Source organism: Myxocyprinus asiaticus, chromosome 21 (assembly GCF_019703515.2).
Source record: "Myxocyprinus asiaticus isolate MX2 ecotype Aquarium Trade chromosome 21, UBuf_Myxa_2, whole genome shotgun sequence".
Lineage (NCBI taxonomy): Eukaryota > Metazoa > Chordata > Actinopteri > Cypriniformes > Catostomidae > Myxocyprinus > Myxocyprinus asiaticus.
This window is the reverse complement of record NC_059364.1, coordinates 29,515,969-29,530,790: the sequence shown is the minus strand read 5'-3', so window position 1 is coordinate 29,530,790 and position 14,822 is coordinate 29,515,969. Positions and strand designations below refer to the sequence as shown.

The 14,822-nt window shown below is 35.6% G+C and overlaps 1 protein-coding gene and 1 pseudogene across 7 annotated transcripts in view; one reads left to right on the top strand and one right to left on the bottom strand.

The window, feature by feature from the left end:
• Positions 1–2,035, bottom strand: part of LOC127411776 (serologically defined colon cancer antigen 8 homolog) — a 40,182-nt pseudogene extending 38,147 nt beyond the window's left edge.
• A 317-nt stretch (positions 2,036–2,352) lies between these two features.
• The window catches only part of LOC127411768 (centrosomal protein of 170 kDa-like), a 57,281-nt gene continuing 44,811 nt past the window's right edge, over positions 2,353–14,822 (top strand). For 5 of the 7 annotated variants that reach the window (XM_051647503.1, XM_051647502.1, XM_051647507.1 and 2 more), the window contains exon 1: positions 2,354–2,520. The gene's annotated coding sequence lies outside the window, so the exon portion shown is untranslated. Of the gene's footprint in view, positions 2,521–14,822 lie in introns of all 7 variants that reach the window. The other 2 variants (XM_051647499.1, XM_051647498.1) reach the window with 1 other exon arrangement.

The following is a 14,822-nucleotide window of genomic DNA, read 5'->3' as shown; positions in this document are numbered from 1 at the left end:
AAACTTTTGATCAAACTTTTGATCTGTTACCATTATGATTTAAAAAGGAGCCAAACAACTACGTGATAATAAATGGCTTCATATGATCACTATCCTTAAATAAATGACAGTTTTTTTGCATGATCAGTCATATTTTCAAAATCAATGCCAAAATTTCACAATTTCTGCCAGGGCATGCAAACTTTTGAGCACAACTGTATATATATATCACCGAGCTTTGAAAATTCTGACATATGCATTTTATAAGATATATTTAAAGTGTGAACTAATATTTCTGTGTAATTTCATATATGCAGCCTGCTCTGTCATTTTAAAGATCTCATTATTTTACATTAGAAGCTATGATGATGTCATCTTACCATAAGTTCCTAAGACCCAGCGAAAATGTTTTGCCATTTCCCTTTTTTTTAAATGTCAATATAGTGTTTGGTGCAAAAATACATATGATCAAATTTGTTTATTGAAAAAATACAATTGTATTCATATTGTATTTGATGTGCTGAATTGAACTGTGATACGTTTCAATCCGTATTTATAGACCAAGAAGAGTAAGTTCTCATGGCCAAACTCTCAAAAATTTGGTATCTCTGAAAAGCCCAGTGAGTCCTCTGATAATACTCCAAGATTTACCACTGTAGCATGTATGGGCTAAGAAAAACTTAAATAACAAATGTCCTACACAAAATGAATTGCTGGGCCTCAGGAAGATAATTACCTTTAAAGCCTAATGTACCAAATACGATGCATTAAAAAAATTTAAAAAAATAAAAAGTTTTTTTTATTTTTTTTTTTATGATTTCTTTGTATGGTTTGTATGTTAATGGTACTAAAAACAGTTTAATGTTAAAAAAAAAATATATATATATATATATATAATTTTCTGACAATTCTTTAATATGTCAGGCTTCACAGGCTTAACAAACACATATTATGAAACAAACTATTTTGTATTAAGAATGCATTAACATGTTCAGTAGACTAAAGCACAACATGCACATCTAAACTCATCAGTGGTTTATTAAGATTTCTTTGTCTGCATATGCCAGCAATAAACCTCAACCAGAGTACCTTTGCCACCAATTTCCTCTTGGAAGGAGAAGGCGATTGAACATTTGCATCTCTGGACTACTTTTGAAGCAACAAGCGCAGCTGGTTGGCTGAAATAACATGAACAGAAATAATAAACCAGTTCCTAAAGAAGATAAAATACTCATCCAGAAGATTTCAGAACAAACTGGATTTTAATATACAACTTCTATAATCAGCAGGATGCATCCCAGGTCTGAAAGTGCATGTAGTGTTGATTTGTTTAAATAAACAAATAAGCAAGCAAGCTCACTGAGGACTTGTACCTGCTTCACTCTGTTGGACTGGCATACAGGGGTTCAGCAGTAGCGTGCTGTGCATTTCCTGGTGCTTGTTTGATTCTGTAGACTCAGAATAAGAGCAGTGGCTTCCCAACATGCTGAAGAGGTGCTGGGTACTGCGGTTGGTTCTCTCTAAAGCAATTAAATCAATCAAAAATATTGATATTAGTATGCAAAATAAAATTAAGAAGATAAGATCAATTGGTGATATGGGTAGCCAAAAAAGCGTATAATATTTGTTTTATAATATTATTTTTAACAAATGATCTAGTGGCAGGTTTTCACATTTTTAATAAGTTTCCAACACCAGTTCACAATAAATAATCCCCTGTGGCTAGAGACTCGCTTTGGGTTTCTGGTGCTACGTGCAATGAATACACTTGGCAAGCTTAATGGGCTACATTGTGTAGTATGACTGTCAATATTACAGATTTGTGGAGAGCATAATTTGACTGATCTGCAGCTAAATCTTATGAGAGTTAGCATAACATCACCTCTAAATGTCTTCTGTAATGCTCCTAATTCCTCCTCACCAGAATCCGAGGAGGGTTTCATTATTGCCTGAAACTCGTAACAAAACCAATAAGGTTTGTGAATATTCCGCGCAATTTCTCAGGCTTAATGTAACTGAAAGCGTTGTAGTATATCTAGTCAATGAACGAACGAGATCCCAGAAGACGTCAACGGTTGCGTGGCAGACGTACACTTCCGTAAACTACACAAAGGAAACTGGTCTTTGTAGTTTTTTACGATATCAAATTGGTTTACTCGACTAGAAGGAGAAACTACAAGACGAGTGTTTCCGGTATACGCAATACCGTTGTAGTAAACATTTACGGTGTAAAAACGCTTATCACTAAAATCAAAATATTCTTAAACATAAATACCAGAGATAAGTTTAAATAAATGAAGAAAATAAATACAATTTTAAATATTGTACAGTGCATGAGGACACGCCCACCTGATTGTGTTGGAACTGCAAACGCAGTCCTTCTTGCCTGATTCCAGGCTGCCGTGTGTCGCCGCTATTTGTTAGGAATAACGTTATTGCTGCTGAGCAACTGGGACGTAAGAGCACACACTGGGCTGGGCTACGAGAACGGTTTAGTTGCTGCATTGAAGCTCGGGATCAATTTGGCAGCGAAGAGTAAGGGTGAGTGAGCATTCTTATAAACAATATATTCTAAAATGTATAAGGCATTTATACTAAGACTAGCTTATTGATGCATTTATACTCTTATTAAACATCCGTCCTCTGATCGTTATCAGGACTGTAGCATTCACGTTTCCCCTATGTGATCATGCCGGAGAAATCGTGTGGACCTAAATGTAACGTTACATCAGGACACGGGACACAGCTCTCCCCTAATATTAATAGCTGCATACATCAGCCTGTACGGCGTATGTCTTTATGGGTTTCCATTAATGTAGTGCATCCTAATGTTCATGTTACATCATTGACATTCTCCAATGCAATGAGATGTATATTTATATAATATTGCAATACTGCAATACTGTGTTTTACTGTTGCTGCATGAAAGGGACACAAAGCACTGGTCCCAGTCTAGCAGGCTCACGAAAAGCATGGCATCTTGCTTATGTAGCGTAAAAGAACATATTCGCTGGATCATCAATGAATGAAATCTTGATCAACATTTTTATTAATGCAATATCGGAATTTTAAGAGATGTGGATGCTTTGCTTGTTAAGATACACGCACCCTGAAGAGCACTTGGCAGAATCCTTTGTTTTTGACAAAGGCTCTTGTTTTGTTGTGCTACATCTGGCCTACCTTATTTCAAAGCTGTCTAAATGACACGTTTCAAAATGTTACACGCTGCCACGATGTTATTAAATGTTTGCGACCGCTAGTTTTACACGAGAAATAGTATAGTATTAAAACAGTCAATCTTTTTGACAGGAACATAGGGTTTGTTACTTCATGATACAGATTCACTTTCACTTTAAAACGCCGGGAATGGCAAATGCCAATGTCTGTAATAGTTGACCAAGGAATTTTGTGATATTTGTTACCTCCTCGCCGTAGTTTATTTTAAACTTGCCATTGCGGCTAGAAGCCTGTAACAGCATTTAGAGGCTGTGTCTCAAAACTGTGCTGCCTACCTAGACAGCATCTTTGGGATCACTGGCGTGTTAAGAGTTTGTTGAGTTGAGCTCAGTCTCCATACATGTGAGCACAACGGCCGTTATTTCAACTCCACTGAAGAGCGGGATAAAATAAATGGCTGTTTTCTTTGAAGCCTCCTCTTATGCTGGACTGAAATTATGCACATGTAGAAATGTATCAGTGGTATACAGCGTTTTGCATGCTGGTTAATTTGACTTAAGCATTTATTCATCTTGGTTCATGTTCATTTCAACATATAGTACATTGTTTAAAATCAAAAGTTGTATATTTAACATTAGTTAATAATGCAATATGAACTAACAATGAACAATTGTATTTTTTATTAACTAACATTAACAAAGATTAATAAATGTAAAAAGAAAAGAATATTGTTCATTGTTAGTTCATGATACCAAATGCATTAAAGGGATAGTTCAACCAAAGATTTTAATTCTCTCATCATTTACTCATCCTCACGCCATCCCAGATGTGTATGACTTTCTTTCTTCTGCAGAACACAAACGAAGATGTTTTAGAAGAATATTTCAGCTCTGTAGGTCCATACAATGCAAATGAATGGTGGCCAGAACTTTGAAGGTCCAAAAAGCAAATAAAGGCAGCATAAAAGTAATCCACATGACTCCAGTGGTTAAATCCACAGATATCATGTTTCTTCTGAAGATATGGATTTAATAATTTTTCCATTTTTTTAACCATTGTTCAATTCTCATTTTTGGGCCAGGTCTCCTAAGCAACCAAATTGGCCCAGTTGCTAGGGAGGGTAGAGTCACATTGGGTAACCTCCTCGTGGTTGTGATTAGTGGTTCTCGCTCTTAATGAGGTGCGTGGTAAGTTGTGCGTGGATCGCGGAGAGTAGCATGAGCCTCCACATGTGGAGTCTCCGCGGTGTCATGCACAATGAGCCACATGATAAGATGCACAGACTGGCGGTCTCAAAAGCGGAGGCAACTGAGACTTGTCCTCCGCCACCCGGATTGAGGTGAGTAACCGCGCCACCATGAAGACCTACCAAGTAGTGGGAATTGGGCATCCCAAATTTTTTTTTTTTGTTTTTTGGTGTAGCTGCTGTAGCTTTACACATTTCCTCTAGTGTATTTTTATTCCATTAATCTGTACTTTTCCCTTCATTAGTTCAGTCAAGGTTATGAAAGAGCTGTTTATAGGCTACATGTCATGGTCCAGATTGCAATCACATAAAGAAAAATATTCTGTAACAGCAATAAGTAGAGTGTGGCAAGTACTCATTTTCTGTTGACAATACCTTTTTGATTTCATTATTTCTTTCCCTACAACAAAGAATGAATTTAATATGTCACTTATATTGCTTTAAAGACATCAGAATATTACCTGATCTTAAGCCCAAATCCACTAAAAGAGAAAATGAATCAACTAGCTTATAGACCTAGAACAGAATGCTTTTGTCTGGCACTTTCACAAGAAAATCTTTCTTCTTGAGCACTGGGCCCCATATCATTAATCATTCATACATCAGCATCACTTCCTCAGTTGGATCATGTTGACTGACCAATCCAGTGGGCTTCCTGTTTTTAAGCGGAAGTTCCAAGTTAATGTGGATTTACAAAGAAGCCACAGAGAATCACTTGGGCGCAGTCAATTGATTCCAGAAACAGCAGGCTGTTATTCATGAATTTAGGATATAAGTGATAATTTACCAGAATAATAGGCTAAATCCAACAGAAAGAGAAGCCATACATTGTGTACTGTATATGTATTTGTGCTTTAAGTTTAATAACAGATAATATCTTAAGCTGTGTTTGGGATGCCATTCTGTAAGTGCTACATTGCAGATCCATATAAATGGCTGCACATGTTTGGCTGCTCACTGACTAGCTTAATCCTGCTCTTTAGTTCTGACCTATATTTGTTTTCCATGATTTGTCTCTAGCTTAAATCTGGTCTACTGATTGTGGCTGGACAATTGAAGTTCAGGAGATGCCTCAAGCTGTGTGTAGTGACAGACAGTGTAACTCTTATTGATGACATGCTAAACTCATTTTTTTCATTCATTTGATGAATGGGACTCCTTTATTTACTGCCATAATCAAGAACAATACAATGAGAATTGTACATTCATATTTTTGAAAAAAAAAAAAAAACAAAACAGAACAAAAAAACACAGTACTAAGCAGGTGCCAGAGTACAATAAAATAAATAAAACATAGAGGAAAGGGGTGCCACTTATGTTACAATATCATACTTGCTTACAATACTGCAGGCTCTAATCACCTTTTACCTTTACTTTTGTACAGAACATTACAGAAAAATTAGTTTTAGAGTCAGACCATTTCATTTTATGAATGTGAAACTTTCCCATTAGAATGAATAATTGTATAAGATATGCTTTTTCTTTATCAATTCCATGGTCATTGAAGTATACATTATGTCAATTCCACTCAGCTGTAAAGCAATGTTCAATATCTGCTTAATTAAATGTTCCACATCAACCCAGAATATTTTTGTATATATATATATATATACAATGGAAAAAAAAAAAGTCACAAAGTAATCAATATCCAGTTTAAAACGCTCCAACTTTACTGGATATATTATATGCATTATTTTAAAAGAAACTTCTATTATTTTGTTATTCATGTAAAATGTATCCACTGTTCTCCAGGCTTTACGCCAATTCAAGTCTCCAAACACAGAAGACCAAAAAAAAACAAAAAAAAAAAAAAACGGGGGGATATACAATATTATTTTGCATATTTCTAATGCAGTTTGAAACTCTGTTTTGCAAAATATTTGTATTACCAATAAATATTTTCTCCTTAATGTCAACCAGATTTGGGTCCTTCTCTCCCCACGTATTCTTGAGAAGAATCAATACCTTTTTGGGGATTGCATCCATTACAACTGAAAATTCCTGAGGTCTAACTGGTATTTTAAATTTATCCAAAAATTCTCTTTATGTTAACAGAATTGCATCACTCTTTAATAATTGACTGACTAAAATAATATCATTCTCAAACCATAGATAGAAAAATAGAGATTTATTTTTGTATAGAATGTCTTTGTTGTTTCAAATATAGTATCTCCTAGGAGAAAGATTATGCTTATAGGCCAGTATCCATGCTATGAGAGCTTATGGAATTTTGCAAGCTTAACTGGTATTTTGCCAATTGAATAATTGCACTTCAATAAAAATGAGAGGTCACCAATTTGCTTGAACAGATAGTTGGGAAATGAATTCCAAATGCTGTCTTTCTTCTTTAAATATTGAATAATCCAATTTATTTTAAATTCATTGTTTAAAGCATCATAACTCTATACCTCTAAACCACCATGATCTTTTGAGTTGCATAAAACGTATTTTCTTAAATAATGTGGCTTGTTTTTCCAAATAAAATCAAAGAGCATTTTATCAAATTTCTTGGAAACTTTGGGGGGAATATCCAATGGGACACATATACTGATCTGGAGATTCCTTCAGTGTTTGACAAAAGTACCCTTTCCTGAATTGATAAATCCCTTTGCAACCACATATAAATCAGTTACTGGTTTTATCAATAATTCTATTGAAATTTAAATCACTATGCACATTTTAATCTTTACAGATAACTCCAATGTATATCACTTTATTTTCGATTGGAATATCACATAAATTAGTAAAACTAAATTTTTTAAGGGGAAACAACTGATTTATTCATATTCATTTTTAGCCCTGATACATCTGAAAACTTTCTAATACAATTCACTGCTTTAATAACTTTTAATCACTGCTTCTATCTTTCAAGAATAAAGTAGTATCATCAGCAAATTGACATAAATTAAACTATTTTCCTAAAGCTGTAATGCCTTGAAAATATCTGTTCTTAATGTGAAGAGCCATTATTTGTGTCGCTAACAAAATAAAAAAGGGGAGATTGGACTCCCTTGTCTTATTCCTCTACCCATTTCAAATCTACTAGAAGTCCCCTTTGCTAATTTTACAAAACTGGTGCATCCTTTATATAAAGTTTTGATAGCTTTCAAAAAATAACTACCAAACCAAAAAATTCAATTGCTTTAAATTTAAAATTATGGTCTATGGTATCAAAGCCTTGTGAAAATCAATAAATAAGTAAATAAAAAAATAAATCAATAAATAAAATCGTATAAAGTATATTCGTTGTAGTCCACCATATCAAGTATCAATCTAATATTATTACTAATGTGCCGTCCTTGAATAAATCTGGTCTGTTCTTCGTCAATAATATCGTTTAAACTTTTTTTATTTTTATTTTTTTGGCAAAAATTAAGGCAAATAACATGGCATCGTTATTTAATAGACTGATAGGTCTCCAATTTTCAAGATGATGACACCTTGTCTTAAGGAAGCAGGCAATTCCCCTTTTTCAATAGAGTCGTTATAGCCAGCAAAAATGGAGCTAATTTATCTCTAAAGATCTTATAAAACTCACTAACATGTCCGTCATTGCCTGGAGATCGATTTTCTTTTAGGATCCCAATACATTCTTTAATTTCCTCCAATTTTATCTCTTCATCACAAAATAAATTAAAATCATCATCAATAACATTGGCTTTGCCTGAAGCACTATTCAAAAAGTTATTCAAATCAGAAGAAACTATAGTTGTAGTGTATAGACTTTTGTAAAACTGCGTAACAAATTGAGATATCTCACAATTTTCTATATAGAGAGGCGGTTGTAGAAAAAAAAAAATAATATATATATATATATATATATATATATATATATGTATTAATCGACCAAAAAAAATTAATTTTTAATTATTTACTCACTTTCATGTTCCATTGTTCCACGAATCCGTATAATTTTATTTTTTTCAGAATAGGCAGAATAAATGTAATCCATACGATTCCAGTGGTAAAATCCATATCTTCAGTAGTGATATGATAGGTGTGGATGAGAAACAGTCATTTTTTATTATAAATCTCCACTTTCACTTTCACATTCTTTCGCACATTTTAAAAGTGGAGATTTATGATAAAAAATAAAATAAGGACTTAAATATTTACCTAGACCTGTCATATTGCTTCAGAAGACATATATTAAACCTCTGGAGTTGTATGGATTACTTTTATGCTGCCTTTATGTGATTTTTGGAGCTTCAAAGGTCTAGCCCCCATTCACTTGCATTGTTTGGACCCACTGAGATGAGATATTCTTCTAAAAATGTTGTTTGTGTTCTGCAGAAGAAAGAGAGTAATACAAATCTGGGATGGCATGAGGGTTAGTAAATGATAGGGAGAATTTTCATTTTTTCATCTTCTGTTTAGTAGTTTAGTTAGTGGTTATGTAAGAACAGTACAATAACATTTAAACAGCAACATTTTGGAAAGTCTTCCAAGAGGTTCATGAAAGGGATTTCGTTTATAGATTTCCGAAAGACATGGTCTGTGGAGAAAGTGCATGAAGTGAATGGCACATTCATAGATTGATCACACACAGAGACAGTAAATCTATTCCATACAGACATCAACTTGAATTACCTAAATGCTCTTGCAGGAGTGGCATCAAGCCAGTGTTCATTTAGTCAAGCCCACTCTCTGCATTTAGTTTAGACCTTGAGGTGTTCTGTGGAATTATTTCTCTCCCAGCATTAGCATACAGAGATGAATCTAAAATAAATAAATGATCCTTGTCTGGTGATGAGTCAGAAGTGTAATCGGATGCCTTGCGAGGTTTGATATGGAAGGCTTAGATGGCCTGAGGCTTATTGTTTTGGCATCTGTTTCTGCAAAAATAATCAATTACTAAATATTGCAACAGAGTGCTTTGTGAGAGAAACAGTATGATGAAGTGCGATTTTCTCAGTGTGATATCTACCGAGTAGTTAGACAAAGCAGCGGGCTAAGACAGATTATTTAACATTTTGTGATGCTTCAGTGATTTTAGTTCCCTGTAGGCCACAGGAAATACTGATGGCAGCGATGAGGACATTGTTTTGTTTTGTTAATTGCAATTTTAAAAATATTGTTGAGAATGCACACAGTGACTATTGCCACGCAACATCATGTTATCTTCATGGACTTGCAACCTTCACTCAGCATTCACAGACCTGAAAACATGAATCATTCAAGTTCAATGCACTGTATTGCAGAATTTAGGCTTATATTTTCTGAAAGAGTGGTATTCATGTTACTGTACATTGCAGCTGCAGTATCCAAACCCCGTCTGTCATGAAGTTCTAATTCCAGGCAGTATAATTTAAAGTAGGAGCCTAATAGTTTACCCCTAAATGAAAATTCTGTCATCATTTACTGACCTACTGTGCATGTTGTTCCAAAAATGTATGACTCTCTTTCTTCCATGGAACATGAAAGATGATGTTAAGCAGACTATTCATGCTGCTCTTTTCCATACAATCAAAAATGTAATGGGGACAAATGCTGTTGAGCTTTAAATATGACAAAAAAGCACCAAATGCATAGGTCATATGCCATGTTTCTGAAGCCATACAATAGCTTTATATAAGGAAGAGAACAACATTTGCACTGAAAGTATAGACTTCACACTTTCAACATCATTGCACATCACAATTGGCTATGAGACACATGAGAACCAGTAGCTTTTGGCATATAGGTTTGGCATCACTGATATCAAACATGATGCAAAGCATTTTAATGCACCATTTTTGAAAGTACTCAAATGAGATTTGAGAAATGCTTTCAGAGATTTGAGAGATTTTCAGTGAATTATGACTTAATTTCGGGTTTAAGTCATACGGGTTTGGAAAGACATGAGGCTGAGTAAATGATGACAATTTACATTTTGGGTTGAACTGTTCTTTTAACCTCCTGAGACCCAAATGGGACTGCTGTGTCAATTTTCCATTTCCCTTTTTTTTAATTTGTAACTAGCACCTAATAAACATGCAAAAAAAAAACATTTTTTCTAGAGCAAATAGTTGTCGTAAATTGGTGGCAACATATGTGGAGAGTGGACTAAGTTGTGAAATTATAAATAATACCAAACTATAGAATTTTTTTTTTTGTTTGTTTGTTTTTTTAATCAAATTGTTTATTATGTTTTCAGGAGTGTTGGTTATTCATGTTTTTGAGACATTACAGACAATACATCCAAAATTAGCATAATTATTTCTGATTCAAAGTAATGGCCAACATCATCCAATCACTGCCAACCATGTTAAAATAAAATAATACATTATGAATTCTGAACCTATATACTGATTACTGTTCTTATTTTCATCTTAATTCCATATAAAGCCCTAAAACATTCTTACCAGATGTAGTTTTGTTGCCGTTTCTCCCAAATTCAAACTCCACTGTGATCGGCGCCATGTTGTTTTGGCACATGACTCTGTATGCAGAATGTTTACTGACCCTTTACTGACCCTTTACTGACAGCCCAGAGTCTTCTGAACTGAAATCAGTTGGTTTAAATTAATATAAATTATGTGTCGCCTATAGCGATGCTAAAATACAACATCCACGCATGTGCACGCGGGGTCGCATGAGGTAAAGAGTGTTGAAGAGTGTGGCTGTTTTTTGTGTAGATTTGGGCTTGGTTGAGCTGGAGATGGCCTGCAGAGATGGATCAGACTAGTACTCGTGGGTCATGATATGAGGTCATGGGGATTAGGGAGGACACTTACACAGTTGTTGCATTTTCTGGCTGGAAATCTCATTGGTAGGGTGTGGACTTCATGCAGACTTCAAGCAAGAGCTTCATTTGTGAGGAACACCAGCTGAAATTGGTTTTGGATGATTTGAAAAGAACAACATATTTTACATGAATTGCATGGCAAAATCCACCAATCCATCAAATTTTAGCTGTTCCAACTTTTCCAAATGCAACATGCTTTAGCTATAAGATTGAAGCTTATAAATATGGGGGTTTCCAGCTTGTACTGATTATTTTTCATTGCAGAGTTAGTCAGTGCTTTATTCCTCTCATAGAGATGACAGAGATTCAGAGATGAGCCAGATGTAGCAGGAAGCATTAGCCACACTTCCTGCTCCCTAAAAAATGCACACAGTCAGCCCAAAACAATCCATCTTTTCAGAGACTGAAGCAAGAGGATCCCCTCAAAGCCAGCATGGTGAAATTACCATTTCACCCAATAAAAATACCACATGTCGCTCAATTTGAAAGTAGAAGGGGAGTGTGCACAGAACTACTGCGGTAGATTCTGCGTAATATCCATATTTGATGGCTCAGTTGTGCCTTTAAGAAGGTGAAGCTTATTCTAAGAGTAAAATGGACTGAGTTGCCTGCTCACTTTAAGCTTTTAGATGAAGTCTTTACAATAGAAGTCTTTTACTTGTTCTACAAAAATGTTTCAACAGCTAGGGATTGTAATGGGGTTACATGTGTTCTTCACAAGGTACTGCCTATAACATTCCCCAGCTTCCAAAGCTCTTTTTCATGTCTTATTAAAAGAGGGGTTTGTATTCCTCCACATCAGGGCTCCTCTGCCACGTTGTGCTTATTCCTGAATTCTGCGGGTAGATGTTGGGTATAAAGACTTTCCTGTGGTTGCTCTGCTAATGCCTGTGTTCCAGAAAAGAGAAAATCCAGCTGTTATTATTCCCATTCCTTGCAAGCTGCTCCCAAGATATAATCTATTGAGAAGGAGCTCTCAGAACCTGTTCCTGTCATACACTCGCTCCCAAATCCACAGGCATTATCAGAACTCTGTTGCTGGATAAAAGGACTCGTAGAAGTTTTTAAACTTACTTGAATAACTATGATTCAGCAGTGTTAGCACTGGGGTTTTTCAGGCAAGATCATTTAGAAAATTGTTTTGTAGTTATATAAAAGTTGTAACCACAGCACAGACTCACAGGATATTTTCTCAGTGATACTAGCTTATTTTCAAAAACAAATGTTGTGAAATAATGGAAATGAACAGTATCGTATACAATACATTTACTGTGGTTAATGCGGGCTTGGTTTTTCTGTGTACTTTGCATTCATAAGTGACCTTTAGTGTTTGGAAGAGGAGGTAGTCTATATTATGTTTCAACTACTCAAAGTAGCATAATCATAGTGCACACTCAGCAAATGTGGGGCCCTTATATCAAAACGACACTAATAACTGGTCAACATGTTGTCATAGCAATATACTAATAAAAAGGGCTTTCACAATATCTAATTTTAAGCAACCCTGGCTGCTTGTGAGTGTTGTATTTTATTAGTGGTGTAGGTCTGACATACTCTCCAATAATTACAGTTATATAGAGAGATGTTATTGAAGGTCAGACCCACTTTGCTGTTTATTTAGCCATCTGTGCTTGAGGTAGACTACAGAAGACTACATCAGTAACAAAGTACAGAAAGTGTAATGGTATTACCATATTTTTTTGGACGCACCATGGAAATTCCATGTTCTATTGGGCATCTATCATGGATGTACCAAGGTATACTTTGAACAGTCTTAAAGTACCATGTCAATACCATGATACTTGAATAGAATAATCATTCAGTATTAGGAATGCTACAATCCGATACCTGGATCGGTATCGGCTCAAATACTTGCATTTTTAACCGGATCGGGTATCGGTCCAGAGAGCATGATCCAAATCCGATACCGTTAGTTATGGTTGTTACTGTCAATCTCAAAAATGACATAAAAGATCAATAAAAGCACAATTAAAGTGGTTCATATTCCAACTCTCTTGAAGATAAATGATAGCTTTGTAAATTGCAAAAAGCTACGTTTAATAAGTAAATGGATAGTCTGCATGCGCAGCACATTTCAGTGAACACGCATTGCTCTGTTGACACACACTCGTAGCATGCAAGGGGCTATCATGATGCGCTGCTGCATTCAGCTCTCAGAGCGGCAGACAATATGTAAGAGCAACACACAGACAACATCTCAGATGTACACTCACTGAGCACTTTATTAGGAACATCTGTACACCTACTTACTCATGTGATTATCTAATCATCCAATCGTGTGGCAGCAGTGCATTCATAAAATCATGCAGATACGGGTCAGTAGTTTCAGTTAATGTTCACATCAACCATCAGAATAGGGAAAAAATGTGATCTCAGTGATTTCGACCATGGCATGATTGTTGGTGCCAGATAGGCTGGTTTGAGCATTTCTGTAACTGCTGATCTCCTGGGATTTTCACGCACAACAGTGTCTAGAGTTTACTCCAAATGGTGCCAAAAACAAAAAAACATCCAGTCAGCGGCAGTTTTGCGGACGGAAATGTCTTGTTGATGAGAGAGGTCAACAGAGAATGGCCAGACTGGTTCGAGCTGACAGAAAGGCTACGGTAACTCAGATAACTACTCTGTACAATTGTAGTGAGTAGAATAGCATCTCAGAATGCACAACACATTGAATCTTGAGACAGATGGGTTACAACAGCAGAAAACCACTTTGGGCACTTTATTAGGACCATAGTGTTCCTAATAAATTGCTCAGTGAGTGTACATTCCCAATAGTTCAGTTCACTTATGCATCAAGAATGGCACTGGAGTAATTATTAATATATGTTTACAAATTACATCAATATTTAAGTTGACTGGGTTCCAAAAATTAATTGTGTGAATGAAAAGTGGACTTATGTCCTATTAAAAGCTAAAGCGAACAAAAAAAGAGAATAGATATTCTAAGCTCATTAATAAAAAAACAACACTGGTATAGGATCAGGATCGGTATTGGCGATACCGAGAGTTCGGGTATTTGAATCGGATTGGGAGAGAAAAAGTGATATTGGTGCATCCCTATTCAGTATTAGGAATGGGTCATGATGGTCCCACAATTAGTGTGGTAGACTAATTTTACAATTTACAATTGCAAGACTTGTTGCAAAAGAGTTGCATTTTTATGAGGGCGTGTCAAGTTAAATATAGTTAAAAACGGCTCTCGAGAGCCCTGCATTTTGTTCCATTCTGTTGCGCTTCATCCATCTATTGTATATAACACAAAATGCATCCCATTTGAATGCCCCCTGAAGACAGGCATGTGATCGGGTCAGTGAACTCGAAGCCAGCCTAATTTTTTATTATAGGCTTCCTTAAAACCAGTTTGACTAGTTCAGGCAACCCATGACTACATAGTTGATTTTGAAAATATATAGTAGTTTTGCACAACCCGATTCAGTACCATACTACAGGAGACTGTATATCAAAGTGCCATGGTATTACCATCTGATGCTCTCACTTGCTACTACAGTACTTTTTTGTAAGAAATAAGAGATTCAGGAGTAGCACTGGGTCTCTTAGAAGGAGGCATGTCAGTTTGTAGGTCAGGAGAATTCACTAAATTCCTCGTCCCAGACCATTTGCAGCTGTAACTCGGAGCAGCTGACCTCCTTTTTAGAGTAAGACGAGAGA